This window comes from Topomyia yanbarensis, chromosome 1, assembly GCF_030247195.1.
Source record: "Topomyia yanbarensis strain Yona2022 chromosome 1, ASM3024719v1, whole genome shotgun sequence".
Taxonomy (NCBI): Eukaryota; Metazoa; Arthropoda; class Insecta; order Diptera; family Culicidae; genus Topomyia; species Topomyia yanbarensis.
Genome location: NC_080670.1, coordinates 66,803,180 through 66,819,179, shown reverse-complemented (window position 1 = coordinate 66,819,179; position 16,000 = coordinate 66,803,180). Strand labels below are relative to the sequence as shown.

At 41.6% G+C, this 16,000-nt stretch overlaps 1 protein-coding gene across 2 annotated transcripts in view; it reads left to right on the top strand.

Moving 5' to 3' along the window:
- Nucleotides 1–16,000, top strand: part of LOC131677846 (serine-rich adhesin for platelets) — a 694,115-nt gene that overhangs the window by 539,062 nt on the left and 139,053 nt on the right. The window lies entirely within an intron of this gene.

Genomic DNA, 16,000 nt, shown 5'->3' with positions numbered 1-16,000 from the left:
GCTGATACGGAAAAGCTTGTGGTTTTGAAGATGAACTCACGATGGATCGAAAAGAAAACTCTAGTTTGTAGAAACCCATTGGGAAGCATCTCCAGTATTAGGTTCTAGCAAACAAAATCTTCTGGTTTAAAAGTACGTCACACTTCTAATGACGAATGATTTAATTTTTGGAAGAATCTTAGACTCAAGGACTTTCCAATCCAGAGAGTAGTTTTTTCAATGAGTGCGCCTTCAAACGCTCCATGTACCAAAATGTATCAACCCCTGTTGCGTTGGGTTGTGACGATGATTTTGGCGGATTTCACACTGACTTCATGATGTTTGACTGCTGATTTTCTAATAAGAGTTGCTTAGGAAGTAGTAAGTAGAATACCAATCCGACCCCTATTAAAACCTCAACAGCATGATACGGGGAAGGATAAAGGATAAGATAGACGGGAAGTGTTGATGCTCCATCTACTTAACGAAAGGTACACGACTCATCAAACTCTTCCATAGGTGTCGCGGAGTTGGTGAGGGTAAGGCCAAGCAAGCGATGCGACCTGGAAAGCATGGTTTATTAGGTAGTAGTTTAGATGGTTTTCGAGTACACAATCACTCGAAAAAGAAAAGATGTTATTTAGTTGTAGCTACCGCGAGTATCATATGTTTTCAAAACAAAAGCAATTTGAACTCCACACAGCTGACCGTGGGAGTATTGCCTAGTAAAGCTAATCTTATCTGCGTAATGGGCTGGATCGCTATTTATTGCGGAAGTATTCAGAAAAATTTCGCTATTCCTTCTCTACGATATATTTATTGGGTTGAAAACTACCGTATGACATGTTGTACAAAGAGTTATGATAGCTCGAGATGTTATAAATCAAGGAAAGTATTTATTATTTTCCATATCGGATTGCTTGTGAAATACACGTATACGAAGGATTATATCGAACATTGAAGTGAAATACAAAGGATCGTTAACCTGAAGCACGGGCTTGTTAGCAATAACGGAACTAGAAATTAGATTCCTAAAAACAGACGCGGCGAATTTTCAGTACGTATTGACCCATGATCATCGATACTAGTCAGATTGAAGTCTTATTGGGGCTGATTTCCGAATAACTATTTATTGAGAAAAAATATTAATCGAAGGTTGTATAAAAACCGAATCTACAAAAGAAAACCAAGAAATAATTTTGAGCTGCCCAAAATTACCATTACTGTACCGAAAGATTCACTCTGCAAGACGGATAACTAGCAGTTGCACACGCGTGTTGTTTGTCCCCCTTTCCTGTCAACATACAAACACAGATCCTAGTCGATCTTCACTAATGCCACTGCCGCTCGAAATGAAACTGAGACAGCCTCCAATCCATCAACCTGTCGAAGTGAACGAATTGACAGCGATTGGGAATGGAACCCGACCCAATCCCGAGGTTTAATCAAAAACGGCAAAAGGTGGCCTGTACTCGGTTGGCACCACAGGGAGGTTAGGGATAGGAGTTCTGTATCAGAGGTGAATGACGACATAGATTGGCCTCATGTTGCACGATAATACAGCTTTGCCAAACCGCCATGAACCAAAATTGCCCCTATTGCCTTAAAACTCGACCAGGAAGACCTCATGGTAGATGTTTCCTACAGAGCAGGAGGTGTATTTATCCCCTATGTGCTGGTCTGAGGTTAGTCAATTCTATGAATTAGCATTGAACGCAGAAAAAAATTGCCAACCACCAACTTGACAATATGTAAAAAAAGTTAAATATTTTGCTATTACTAAAAAATTGAGATAAAGCTTAATCTAACATAATTTTACATTCAAATTAACATAAATAAAAATCACATCACTCATAACACAAAGCTACAGCATATCTGTCAATATTACTGTAGAAGATCAAATCTTATCCATGCGACATAGAAATTTCCACTACTCAACGATTTTTCAATTACATGTCACTTAATGTCATTTAATAGTTTCATCCTAGCAATAGCAAAGAGACTGTCGAAAAAATGTTTAAAGAAGGGCTAAATTGTAACGAGGAGATAAAGGTTATTCCGCTTGTTAAAAAAGGCATAGACGTCAGTACTTTGATCTTCATATCCTTCAAAGGTGGAGTTCACCCAAAGTACCGTGGTGCAGTTCTTAACTCTGACACATGGCCGTAAGGCATACTGTTCAGGGAATTTGAAGACAGCCGTACCCAGAACATTTGGAGCCCGCCGACTGATTTTTCACCGCCTCCAGAAGAAGCATGTACTTCTCTAATGCAACCCGGCCCATGAATGGTCATGCAGAGGACTCCACGACGATTTACGATGCCACTATACCAAGCTACACCACCCTTGTGAAGGAGTATCGATGCCGATCGCATACTGGGATGCAACGCAGTTGGTACTATGGAAGCCCTCGATCCCTCCGCTACAGTCGAGCCCTTGCCACCAGCGTTCAGCAGTCATCCCGGTCCTGTATGTGTGGGTAGAGAAAGGGTTTTCCGAGCCGCCTTTCTCGGCAAGTAATATACAAATCGTAACGATACAACGGTTGAACCGATTCACGCTTCTAGCTCATCGTACGACTCTCACCGTAAGCTGCTACTACCCCTTTCCTGCCCTCCGCATTGCGCCATCGGGTTTCAACGCATACCGGGACGCACCGCAGTTGGCACTATGGAAGCCCTCGATCCCCCCGCCATAGTCGAGCACTTGCAGCCAGCGATCATCAGTCGTCCCGGTCCTGTGTGTGGAATGGGTGAAAGGGTCTTCCAACCTGCCGCAAATGGCAAGTATACATCTATTTCGAACACTTCCAGCGCTGATGTATTCTTCGCTTCCAGTTTTTTGCCTTTTACTCTAACATCTATTATTTCTATTTCTCTCGCCGACGACGATGGCCGTATTTTGGGACGCAACGCGGGATGCTTGGAATCCCTCACCACAGTCGACCAAGCGACCGTGAGCCGTTCCGATACTGTTCGTGGCATTGACGAAAGGATCTTCCTACACGGCAACATGGCTTCGCTCTCTGCTGTACCTGATCCGTCCTCCAACAACATCGAGGTTTACTACCAGAATGTTGGTGGCTTAAATTCATCAACGGACAGCTATTTGCTCGCGACCACGGGTTGCCGTTACGGCGTTATCACCTTGACTGAGACGTGGCTCGACAACCGTATTCTGTCTCGTCAGGTCTTTGGTTCAACATTCGATGTCTACCGTTGTGACCGCAATACCCTCAACAATCACAAGACATCAGGCGGTGGTGTGCTTATCACCGTTCGCCACGGTATAAAAGCCCGAGTGATCAACGATGACCGGTGGGCGAGCTCCGAGCAAGTGTGGATAACAGTGAAACTTGCCGATTGCAATCTGTTCCTGTATTCTGTGTATTAAATCTTGTATTCGCTGTTAACCTAGGAGTGAATTTTGAAGACGTCTCAAGCTCTGTCGGCTACGATTTTTAAAACGCTGACTACGACAGTGTGGTTAGCACGCTGTTGGATATAAACTGGGACGAAAATCTTAACAATGACGACGCGAACTAAGCAGCGATGACATTTTGTAGTAATCTTAACTACCTTATCGACTGCCATGTGCCAAAAACGAACAATTAATACCGATCATCACCCTCCCTGTCAATCAACCGTCCTTAGACGTTTAAAACCTGCCAAACGAGCTGCATTTAAAAAATTCTCGAAGCATAAGACACTTGCATTACGAAATCACTACTTTCAACTCAACCACGAATACCAACAACAAAGCAGACGCGCCTTTTTAGACACCAGCGAAACGTCGAACGTCAACAGAAATCCAAGCCCAAGTCGTTTTGGAAATATGTGAACGAGCAGCGAAAAGAATCCGGGTTTCTATCTAGTATGTCATTAAATGAAGACACTAAAGAAATTTGCCAATTGATCTCCGATAAATTTGCAAGCGTTTTTTCTGACGAGAGCCTTTCCCCACAACAAGTCGCTGCCGCTGCAAATCTAACTCCTTCTCTAGGACGAACCGAATTTGTGTCGATAATTCTGCCATTCTTGCAGCAAATGCCAAACTGAAAGCATCTTGTTCCCAGGGTTCAGATGGTGTTCCCTCGATTTTTGTCAAAAAGTGCATCAGCGTGCTTCTTGAACCACTTTGGCGAGTCTTCGAGCTATCACTCACTACTGGAACATTCCCTTCCTGCTGGAAAGCAGCGCACATGTTTCCAGTTCATAAAAAAAGAAACAAATCGAATATTGACAATTATCGGGGAATCTCGTGTTAAAGTGCCGTATCAAAACTATTCGAGCTGATTGTGTTAGATCCTATTTTCTTTCACTGCAAACACTACATTGCAAATGACCAACACGGTTTCATGCCTAAACGATCGACAACGACAAACCTGCTTTCGTTCACAACGTATGTAATGGATGGATTCGCTGACGGATTGCAAACCGATGCTATTTACATGGATCTATCTGCGGCCTTCGACAAAATCAACCATGATATCGCAATAGCGAAGCTGGACAAACTCGGCATTCATGGCCAACTTCTGCGCTGGTTTCGTTCCTACCTCGATGGAAGGCAACTCCAAATCAGCATTAAGGACTGTCTATCTGCACCATTCTTCGCTACATCCGGCATACCACAAGGAAGCCATATCGGTTCAGTAATATTCCTCCTCTACTTTAATGACATCAATTTCAAATTAAAAGGACCCCGCCTTTCTTTCGCCGACGACATGAAAATTTTTCAACAAATACTGGATAAAACCGCTTTTTCTGAGGGAGTTGGACAGCTTTAGTACGTGGTGTGATCTAAACAGGATGGTTTTAAACCCGAGCAAATGCTTAATCGTTACGTTCACGCGGAAACGCCATCCGACTCAGTTTAACTACCATTTCTTCGGCTCGAGCATTCCAAGTCACTCTCACATCAAAGATCTTGGATTCGGCACTAACATTCAAACCACATACGTCATACATCGTGGATAAGGCATCACGACAGCTCGGGTTCATCTTCCGAATAGCGAAAAACTTCAGGGACGTATATTGTCTTAAATCGCTTTACTACGTTGGTCCGCTCAACGTTAGAATATTCTTCTGCTGTTTGGAATCCGTACTACCAAAACGAGATTGACAGAATCGAGGCTGTCTAACGAAGGTTCATACGCTTCGCTCTTCGGCATCTCCCATGGCGAAACAAATTTCAGCTGCCGAGCTATGAAAACCGTTGCCAGCTAATACACCTCGATACACTCAGCATTCGGAGGGACTGCTCTCGAGCCCTGTTCGTCTCGGACTTACTCTCTGCCAGAGTGGATTGCCCTACAATCCTCGGACGTCTGGATCTTCAAGCCCGCGTTCGAGCTCTACGTAATAACTCTCTTCTGCGAGTTCCGTTCAGGAGAACCAACTATGGTTGCCAGAGCGCTGTTACCGGACTCCAGCGAATTTTTAACAGTGTGCGACGGCCTTTGGCTTTTGGACCGGACGCGGAATGCGATAAAAGCGAATATGTTGGCAATTTTAAAATGTAATTAGTTTAAGCAATCACCATAGCCATAAACATAAAATTATGTTATTATATTTAATTGAAAATCGTGTGAATTTCAAATCACATGTAAAGCTAAGTTGCGGAACTGCTCAATTTGTACCTTCTGAAACTCAACACAACCGTAGCATTTATAGTTGCAGTGGCGTAGTAGCGGGGGGGGTTTTGGGGACGAAACCCCCCCCGAAATATTTTGGAGAAATTTGAAAAAAAATGAATATGTTAAACAAAAATATGCCTAATATTTTAAATGAAATTCTCAACGTTTCAATTGCAAAAGTTATCTTGTGAAAATATTTCCTTGTAGTGAAAATTGGCTGCAGACTGGACACCTACCTGTCGGCACGTTGTGGACGCTAGCTCAACCGCCGAGGACTATAACGAGTAGATCGCGGCGAAGCGAGGAGCTAGGAGCTTAATAGTTCACGAAACGGATATAGGTACCGAGAGAAATTTCGCCACATTCTGTAGTCCTTGACTGACGGCGAACATGGACTGGAGAGTGTGAGAGAAGTATCCCCATGGAGGCCACCAGGCGATTCCCTACCATATCGGCCAATGGAACCCTGCTGCAGCACGAAGAAGGACGGGCGGCAAGCTAAAGTGGAAGACGAAAGCCTTTAACGAAAACCTCTTTGTTGAGTTACTTCGGCGAACAACGGAATTAAGTACGTTGATACGGCTGACGGCTAGAAGGATTGTGACGGCTTGTGACGTTACAACATCACGAAAACTAGGGCCATGTAGTAGACGGCGTGCAGCTTACTGGTTAAATGAGTAACTCAGTACGCTATGCGCTGCTTGTCTTAGATCCAGAAGGCAGGTTCAGAGCGCAAGATCGGAGAGTAAGGAGGAGCGCAAGCGACGTATCTAGAAGGTAGGGACTTTTTAAAACGGGAGATCAAGCTTAGCAAGCCAATTGCCATAAGTAGCTGTGCTGAGAAATAAACGCCAATCCTTGGGGGACGCGTACTGATTCGTCATGACGAAGACGAGGGTCCGTCGACACGAGCTGAAATATGCCCGGGTAAGCAAAACATAATCGTTGAGGGTCTCTTCCCGAATCACGATTCAACTACCTGGTCACCGACACCGTACGGCGAAGAAGAAGGGGGCAACACAGTCGAGTGGCAAGTGACTAACGACGAGCTCAAAGACGCGTCGATGTGACTAAAATCAAAGAAAACCCTCGGTCCGGATGGAATACCAATTGTGGTGCTGAAAGCTGCGATCCTGGCATATCCGGACATGTTCAGGATGCTACTGCTGACGTCTTTAGACGAAAGTAATCCCCAAAATAAGGAAGGTGCAGAAACTGATGTTGCTGCCAAAGTCAGTGAAGTCACCGAGCCATCCAGCCTCGAATAGACCAGTGCCGCAGCGTGCCATAAAAGAATGAGCCAGATCCTGAAGAGCTACTTCCAGAGTAGAGCACTGCTGTACCAGACGGCAATGCGAGTCGCAGCGGGCGTTACTCAGGGCTCCATTCTCTGTCAAACACTTTGGAATGGGATGTAAGATGCACTGATAATATAAATTCGTGAATATAATAAATCATGCAATGCACGAATTCATTCGTCGTTTTCTGCAACGAAGTATTTTCGTGCATTGTAAATAGTAAGTTTCGTTCATTTCATGAACAAGAATGGCCGTATGGTGAACGAAAGTTTTCGTAAATTTTACACATTTAATGTACACTGCACGAATTTTATCGTTGATAACGACATTATTTTTCGTGAATGAAATGAAATGTTTTGTTTATTTTAATAAACGTTTGTGTATATTACGAACGATTTCGTTGGTCGCATGAAATCTTTTCGTTTATCTTAGAAAAGTTTTCGTATTTATTGGCCTCTTATTGTTTTCAGTCGATCTTTTAGGATCGATGTTTTTTTTTATTTAAAAAAATCGATGTGGCCAAATCGCTTTTATTATAATACGAAGAAATGGCCGCTTGATGAACGAAAGTTTCTTTTATTTTAATAAACGCTTATGTATATTACAAACGATTTCGTTGGTCGCATTCGATCTTTTAGGATCGATGTTTGACAGCACCGATCTGGCAGAGAAAAACTCAAAATTATTCATACAAAATCAACGAGCAGTTCACGACGGCTCAACTGATTCTGTACTGCTCCAGATTCTGAATCAACTGGAAGCGAAAGAGGTTCAGGAAATCTTCCTGCAACCGGCGGACACGGATACGACTACTAAATAGTCAGACAACAACAATTATCTGACGAATAGCAACAATGGCTCCATATTGCTCTTTTGACGTGGACGGTTTGACGAATGGTGCTCGTAAATATTATAAAGATATTCGTATATAACAGCGAACGACTCGTTTGCTGAATGAAGCTGTTTCGTAATAAGCCAACGAAAGTCATTTCGTGGTTTTCACGAAAAACTCGTAATAAAAAATAAAAGGGTTTCGATAGAACTACATCATATATACGAAAAATTCGTATATTTTATTAAAGTTGTTTGTACAAAATAAATTCCTAGCGATTTACGAATATATTCTATCAGTGTGGGGTCTTAACAATGCTGCTGCCAAGGAAAGTGAAAATCGTTGGTTTCGTGGATGATGTGTCACTAACGGTGAGACACTTGAAGAAAATCGGTGACGGAGACAATCGATGCGATCGAGAGCTGGATGAACGGGTCAAGCTGCAAATAGCTCACTACAAGACGGTTTTGTTGTTGGACAGCAACTGAAAAGCGTTTCAGCGGATACAGATCACCATCGAAGGGCACGTGAATGCATCGAAGCGTGCACTGAAGCAATTGGGAGTGATAATCGACGACTGATTGAGCTTAAACAACCACGTTGATTACACATGCGAAATGTCGGGTCTTTATCTAGTGTTTCGTCATCGATACTGCTTGGGGTGCGGCGCTGAAAACCAAGTGAAACCGCGAAAAGCTGAACAGGACGCTTCGACTACTGGTCGTACGAGTTGCGATTGCGTACCGGAGGCAGTATGCCTTGATGCCGAGATGATCCCCATCTGCATTACCCTGACGGAGGATATCAAGTGCTACAATCAATGAAATGTCAGAAACGTGATGAAGATGATGAGAATCGATTCGATGATGACGTAGCTGCAGGCATAGGATAATACGGAGAAAGGAAAGTGGACCTACTGGCTCATCCAAACCTGTCGACGTGGGTCAATAGAATGCACGGAGAGATGACCTTCAACCTGAAACAGCTTCTACCGAGCCACGGCTGCTTAAGGAGTATCTTCATCGGTGTGGGCACGCAACGTCAACACTGTGCCTGGAGCGTCTTTGAATGTCCGAGATTTGAAGTCTTTGAATGTCCGAGGAGAGTCTTTGAATGTCCGAGGTTTGAAGTGACGTGCAGGGAGCTACTTAAAAGGTTGAACACCGCTGATGTAGATCATGACTGCCTTACAGCGAAATGGACATCGAACAACGGTTTCGGGAGAGCAATCACCACCAGGGAACTCTCCGCAGGTATAAGCTAGATCCACCGCCGAGGACTAGTCGTTTAGACTGCAACAAAGCAGCGAGTATGAGTCGTCGAAACGCCAGCGAACCGGATGTCACGCTCCATGCAGATTTGCCAGACCGACTACGGCACCCCACCGTTTGTTCCGATAGAAAAATAGCGAAAACCAAAGAAGAATCGATATTGGGAAAACTTTTTTCGCCAGGGAACTCTCCGCTATCGTAAGCTAGATTCACCGCTGGGGACTAGACTGAATAGACAGCGACGAGACACCGCTAGTCGCGGGTCATCGGTGCACCAGTGCATCGGATACCCTGCTTCACCAGAATCGCCGAACTAGGCACTTAACTGATTAGCTCGATCTCGGGAGAACTTCTCTCGCCGGGGAATACTCTGTCGGAGTAGGTCAGGTCCATCGTCGGGGACTAGACCGAGTTGTTCGCGAACAAGTCGAGGACTGAATGGACCATCAAGGAAGTAGTGCTAAATGGCCCAAGAAGAGAACTAAAAGGCTTAAAGGAGTTGCGGTGCTAAATGGCACCGGTTACGGAGTCAAAGGGCTCAAGAAGTTGTGGTATTGAAATCAAATAAGAATCGGTATCGGGAGAACTTCTTTCGTCTGGGACCTCTCCTTTAGCTTACAGTCAGATTCACCGCCGGGAACGAGACCGCTTAGACCGCGACGATAAACCACCAGTCGCGCCGGGGCTCCAGCAAACCGGATGCCCACTCTACCGGAATCGCCGAACTGACCTAGCACCTGGCTGGTTGGCTCGAACTTCTCTCGCCGGGGAACTTTTCGTCGGAGTAGGCTAGATCTATTGTCGGGGACTAGACCAAGTAGTTCGCGAATCAGTCGGAAGCTCAACGAGGAAGTGGTACTGAATGGCACAAGGGAACTGAAGGGCTCAGTAAATTAGATAGTCTGAAGTTTGCCGCTTAGATTGTCCTCGTAGGGGAAGAGCATTTATTCTATACCAACAGCTAGCTTTCCTACCTTGACTACCCAAACCTGTTCCCTGAGTTGTTGGTTTTTGAACATTTTTTTCCTGCTCAGAATGTTTTTGAACATTTTTTCATATATTTACAAAAAAATTTCATATCCCCCCCCGAAAAATTTTCTTACTACGCCACTGTATAGTTGCATGAAATAGATAGACGTTAACAGTTTAAATCGATAGACTATCAGTTTACAATAGTATGACAAGGCAACAAAGATGCAGCAAAATTTCAATTTCACCGTGTATTGGAACTATTCTTGGCAACACTGTTCCAGCGAAATCCAATCAGTTTAATTGCAATGAAATCTGTTCTACGGATTAAACCTTCAACTATTGATGCTAGTCTCTATTATTAACCGTACTTACTTTCATGGACAAATATTGTGCAACCCAAATTTTATATGGATATGGACGCAAAAATTAACTTTTGCAGCTTTTTGAAGGGCATAACTCAAATGTTTTTGCATAGTTTATTCCTAGGAACTGCATTCGGTAATTTTCGTTTTTCGAAGGAACGGTTGATTGTATGCAATACATTACTTTAGCAAAAAGTTCCATTTGATTAAATTACATCGTAAAATCACCCAAAATAAGTCATTGATTGTTTTACTTTATTGGTTAAATAGCAGTTTGTTGTGAACTTTTTTTGAAATCGTTCTCCTAATGTAATAATATCAACGACGCTCACGAATGCCCGCAATCACACTATACTTATTCGAGAGCTTTTGAAAATTCTCTTTTGAATGCGTCTATGCTAATTTTGCGGAAACTGGCCTAAGACAGTCAAAATAAAAAAAAAAAACTTTTAATGGAGACGCATGGTTATTAATGATATTAAATTTGTATAATCACATTCTAGTTTGAAGAATAACTCGAATACACGAACAGCTTTCAAATAACATTGCTAGCACGATCTACGCGGATTTCACTAGTGGAGAAGAGAAAGGAGAAAGGAAGAGTGATCTCTTAGATGATGAAGCTATTCACATTATTTCAAATTCAGTAAATATTTTCAACCTATTGAAATATATCAGTAAATGTTTCTGGAACTATATCTTAATAACTTTCGCAGCTTACTCTCTTTCTCCCATATATTACAATGTACATCCTTCTTCTTAGAATAAAGTTTATTGGCAATTCTTTAAAGGATTACACAACTTTTTGCAGGAGGATAGTTTGAATGTTTCTAGAAATATGATTTTATGGCATCCAAATTATAGTTTTTTGATAGCACATTTTTCAGTGACAATAAGAAGCACTACGCACCTAGAAAAAATCGTGTAAATTTATGTCTACTGACCCTGACATATACGAGCATCAAAAATGGTTTAGTTTTACGTTTGATTTTATTTTTACATGACATTGAATTTCATAAATCATGTAATTTTACTCCATATATGGCGTTTGTTTTGAATGGCAGTAAGTGTAATTTTATGCCATTGCACATGTAAAGTATATGTTGCATGTAAAATTAAACGGAGCACGGTAATGTTTCGTCATTTTGTAAATTACGACTTGTCGAATTGTGTCATGTTTGCAATTACGTAAATGATAAAATTCATATTTTTTTTGGTGTGTAGTTTATAAAAAAATTGACAATTTGTGAAGTTCTCGTCTTCTTCAAAAGCTCTTGTACGAATATCCTAAAACTCGAAAAAAATCTATTAGTATAGGAATAGTCCGCATACCTTAACAATCAGTTGAACACATAATTATTTTTTCTTGTATACGGAAAAGATTTTTCCCAAAAAAATCGATCTTTGGAGCTGATTTTTAGAGTTTTAAAAAAATTCTCATCCACAAACTAATAATTTGGGTCTCCTCATCCACCCAAATCTCCAGCCAACTCACGCTTTTCAGTAATGCGCAAACCGAGTTGGGTCTGCCCGTGGTTTTGAAAAACCTACCGAAGCATGTTGTCAGTTGCCAGTTGCCAGCGCACACACAAGCATAAATATAACTTGATTTTCGTACATTTATTGGTTGGATGCGCCAAAGAGAGATTATTAGATTATTACGGCGCAAGTATAAAACTTCCCAATATTTATACAATGTATATCATTAACTATAGTTTCGACTAGTATATTATGCAAAGGGTTAAGCAGCCAAACATAAATCCAACCCAGTTATCAGCGGAAGAGTGGCTCTCATTTGGAACATGCTTACGATTAGTGCACAAATAGGAACTGTTATGCACTAGGTAATCCGCATCAAACAGTTAGGTAAGCCAATTTTGAAGATAGCCCTATGCGATATCAAGAAATATCTGGTAGGTGGAATCTTTGTACACACACTATCTTCTCATTCCTTGCATCATGTTGATGTATCATCCTTCTGTTGCCTTCATATCGATCGGCCACCAAAGTAATTTTGTACTGGAGAAAATTAAATTTTACTAGGAAAAGAAGTTAGTTACAATTGTAAAAACAATAAAATTAAGGTTAAATAGAAAAACTTGCAGAATAAAAACAGTGCTTGCAGTGAAAATAACCGTGCATTACTTACCTGTGGACTTGCCTGGAACCGTTGTTTGTCGCCGGAAATGAACTAAGCTGTTTCATAGATGGGAGTCACGGGTCAGGTTAAAGAACGATTTAGGTGGAACGCTTTTTAGTACGGTCACAACAGGTCGTTTTCAATAAGTTTGCTAGAATTTTTCTCAGCGCAAACTCACATGCAGCACACACACGTCGCACCCTGCTATTTTGAACTTAATCCAAACCAACGTGTAAAATCATCATCGACTCAAACCTACTGCATTTCTACACTCCTTTGTGTATGCAATGATTCGAAAAGCGCAGCAGAGTAAAAAAAGGCGAACAATAAATACGATAAAATGCTAGGATACCCAGTAAGGGTAGGCGAACATTTATTTTTTCGCGAATTATCGGAACGAAACGAAACGAAACGAAATTTTTCGCAAGCTTTGCGAAACGAAACGTTACGGAAAATTTCGTTTAAATTCGCAAATTTCAGCAAAATTTTGCGAACTTTTTTTTCGAAATTTATAAAAATTCAATGAATTTTAGAGTTCAGTGCAGTATATCACAGAGAAAAGTTATCCATCTCGAGCGATAAAGTTGTATAAAAATTAACGGCCTTTTCAAAGGTAATTGAGATATCTGAACCGGATGCACTAGTTTACAAATTTAATAACACTGGTTTCCAATTAACAGCGTTTTCGAAATCTTTTGAAAAGCTTGTTTTGGGTACTCTTTGCATTTATTCGATAATATTTCGTAAAAAATTATTCGACGAAAAGATTTACAGATCTTACAATTATTACCCGGAAACGAATACTTGTCCTGTCATTAATTTTGGGTTGAAGAGCCTAATGGGATTTTTAATTGAAAAGCGCCGGGGCAGTGGATTGCCTTTGTGGTGCATTTTCCAGCAGGAAGCAGGCCACTAGACGTGTTGCATTCCCATTTTTGCTATAAAGTGCAAAACCAGTGCAATCCATTACCTCGTTGTTTTTCAATGCAAAAACGACAAAAGTTTAAAATAATTAATCTTGAGCCTGGCAGAAGGCTTTGATAGAGGTAGGCATAGCGATTGTCTTGTACGCAGCTCACTTGAATTCGAGTCCCAATCCCGCACATAGGGTTAGAGATTTTTCTATCCCGAAAAATAGGTTAAATCTTTATTTATCGAAACAAAAAAAGGCTTAGATGTAAAAATTCAAAGTTCGCTTCTATTATATAAAAGTATTAAAAGGAAAAGAAGTTTTCTTAAATCAAAAGAAATTTGAATAATTTTGGAATTGTTCTTAAATGTTTCCGTCAAAATAGAACATCTACAATTGAAATTTCATTTCGTTTCGTATCGTCAACAGAATACGAAGGAGTTGTTCGTTTCGTTTCGTACCGCATAGACTAGAATCGCGTTTCGCCCACCCTTAATTCTCAGGAAATAAGCTGCTGGGATGGAAGCTCTAGTAGGATTGAATTATTTTTCAAAGGTTAACGTAGAAGCAACGGTTAATTTAAAGTGGGTAGTTAGTGAATAAGGATTGTGGTCTTGGTTGATTAGTAAGTGGACTGGTATTGGACATGGTACGGAAATGGTGATAAAAAGTAGCGAGCGGAAGTTGAACCTGTCCCGAAGCCTACGAGGAGAGGAGATATCAAGAGAATTGGACTAATGAAAACGCAAGACGTTTTCACGAGGCCATTGACACGACCCTCGTAGAAAAGTTAAGCGAAACTGATCGCTCTTAGTTTACCGTGTCCAATTTCACTTAACCTATTTCCCGCGCGCGATGGCATTTGGCATCACCAGGCATGGCTTGTGCAATTTTGTAGTAATAGTTTGCTTGAACATATTCGATCTGGTTCTTGTACTTAATGAACAGGACTGTTGTTTTTGATGTATAATACATGACTATTCGCTCAACTATGATGAAGTAATCAGAAAAATGCTAAGAAAAAACCATACTTCATTCGTTTGTCTCTCACAGGGAATGTGTTAATTGAGGGTCGTCAAACGGTGGGATAACAAAATTCTCACAAGTTTCCTATCTCATGCCTCCACGCGAGTCTAAGTCTATTGATGACATTTGGTCCTTAGACCGGTGACGACTGGGTGCTATCAGCCTTCTGCCGATGAATGAGAGGGTGCGAACAGATCTAGTCGAGAAAACATTGCCGTAAAAATGAATAGTTGATCGGAAATTTGCCCCAATACGACAAATCTGACTAGTATCTATGATCACGGGTCAATACGTATTGAAAATTCGCCGCGTCTGAACCTAATTTCAAGCTCCGTTATTGCTAACAAGCCCGTGCATCAGGTTAACAATCCTTTATATTTTCCTTCAGTGTTCGTTATTATCGCTCGTATACTTGTATTCCACAAATCTGATATGGAAAATAATAAATACTTTCCTTGATTTATAACATCTCGCGCTATTTTTGTCTGTATAATGTGTCACTCTATCTTGTCACTCTAGCCTGTATAATGTGTCACTCGGTAGTTTTCAAGCCAATAAATATATCGTAGAGAATAAGTAGCGAATTCTGTCCAAATACTGTTGCAATAAATAGTGATCCGGCCCATTACGCAGATAAGATTAGCTTTTCTAGGCAATACTTCCACGGTCGGCCGAGTGGAGTTCAAATTGCTTTTGTTTAGGGAACATAGTATACTCTCGGTAGCCGGCTGCCCAGAGTTTAAAAAAAGCATCGCTTGCTTGGAGCGAATCCTAGACCTGATACCCTTCCAAACTACCAACTCCGCGACACCTATGGAAGAGTCTGATAAATCGTCGTCCTTCCGTTAAGTAGGTGGAGCATCAACACTTCCTGTCTACCTTATCCTTTATCCTTCCCCGTGAACGATGGAGATGGGGGCGGCCGGCAATGATGGCTATCATGCTGTTGAGGTTTTAATATGGGTCGGATTGATATGAACTCCTACTTACCATTTCCTAAGCAACTCTTATTAGATAATCAGCAGTCAAACATGATGAAGTCAGTGTGCAATCCGCCAAAATCATCGTCACAACGCAACGCAACGCAACGCAATGCAACGGGGAATGTGTTAATTGAGTTGCTGTGTTTCCCCGATAGGAATCAGGGACTTACCGTCAAAGACCCTTCCGCAGGATACGAATGCCTGGTGTATTCCGTCACTTTCAACCTGATAAATGCGTCAACTATTACGTCGCATCGTCATCGCACCCATACCGGATTAAATTTGTATGTACGATAGAAAATCTGTTACTTCATTTAGGATAATCCACACATCCGAAAACTCCCCTGCTTTCGCAACGCAATGCGAATGGAAATAATGGAGGTCTTGAGAGCCCGCTCCAATAACATGAGTTGGAGTTTAGGCGAATTTTTATCTGCAACATCGCAGTTTCTGAGGCGACAGCCTTATAATATCGAATATAGTGAACTACACCATCCCACCAATTTTAGAAGAGCTATGAATGTGCCTTTGGCTTGTCTGACTTAGCTCAGATCCATTTAACACTATACAAAAGTGCACAGCAATACATAAA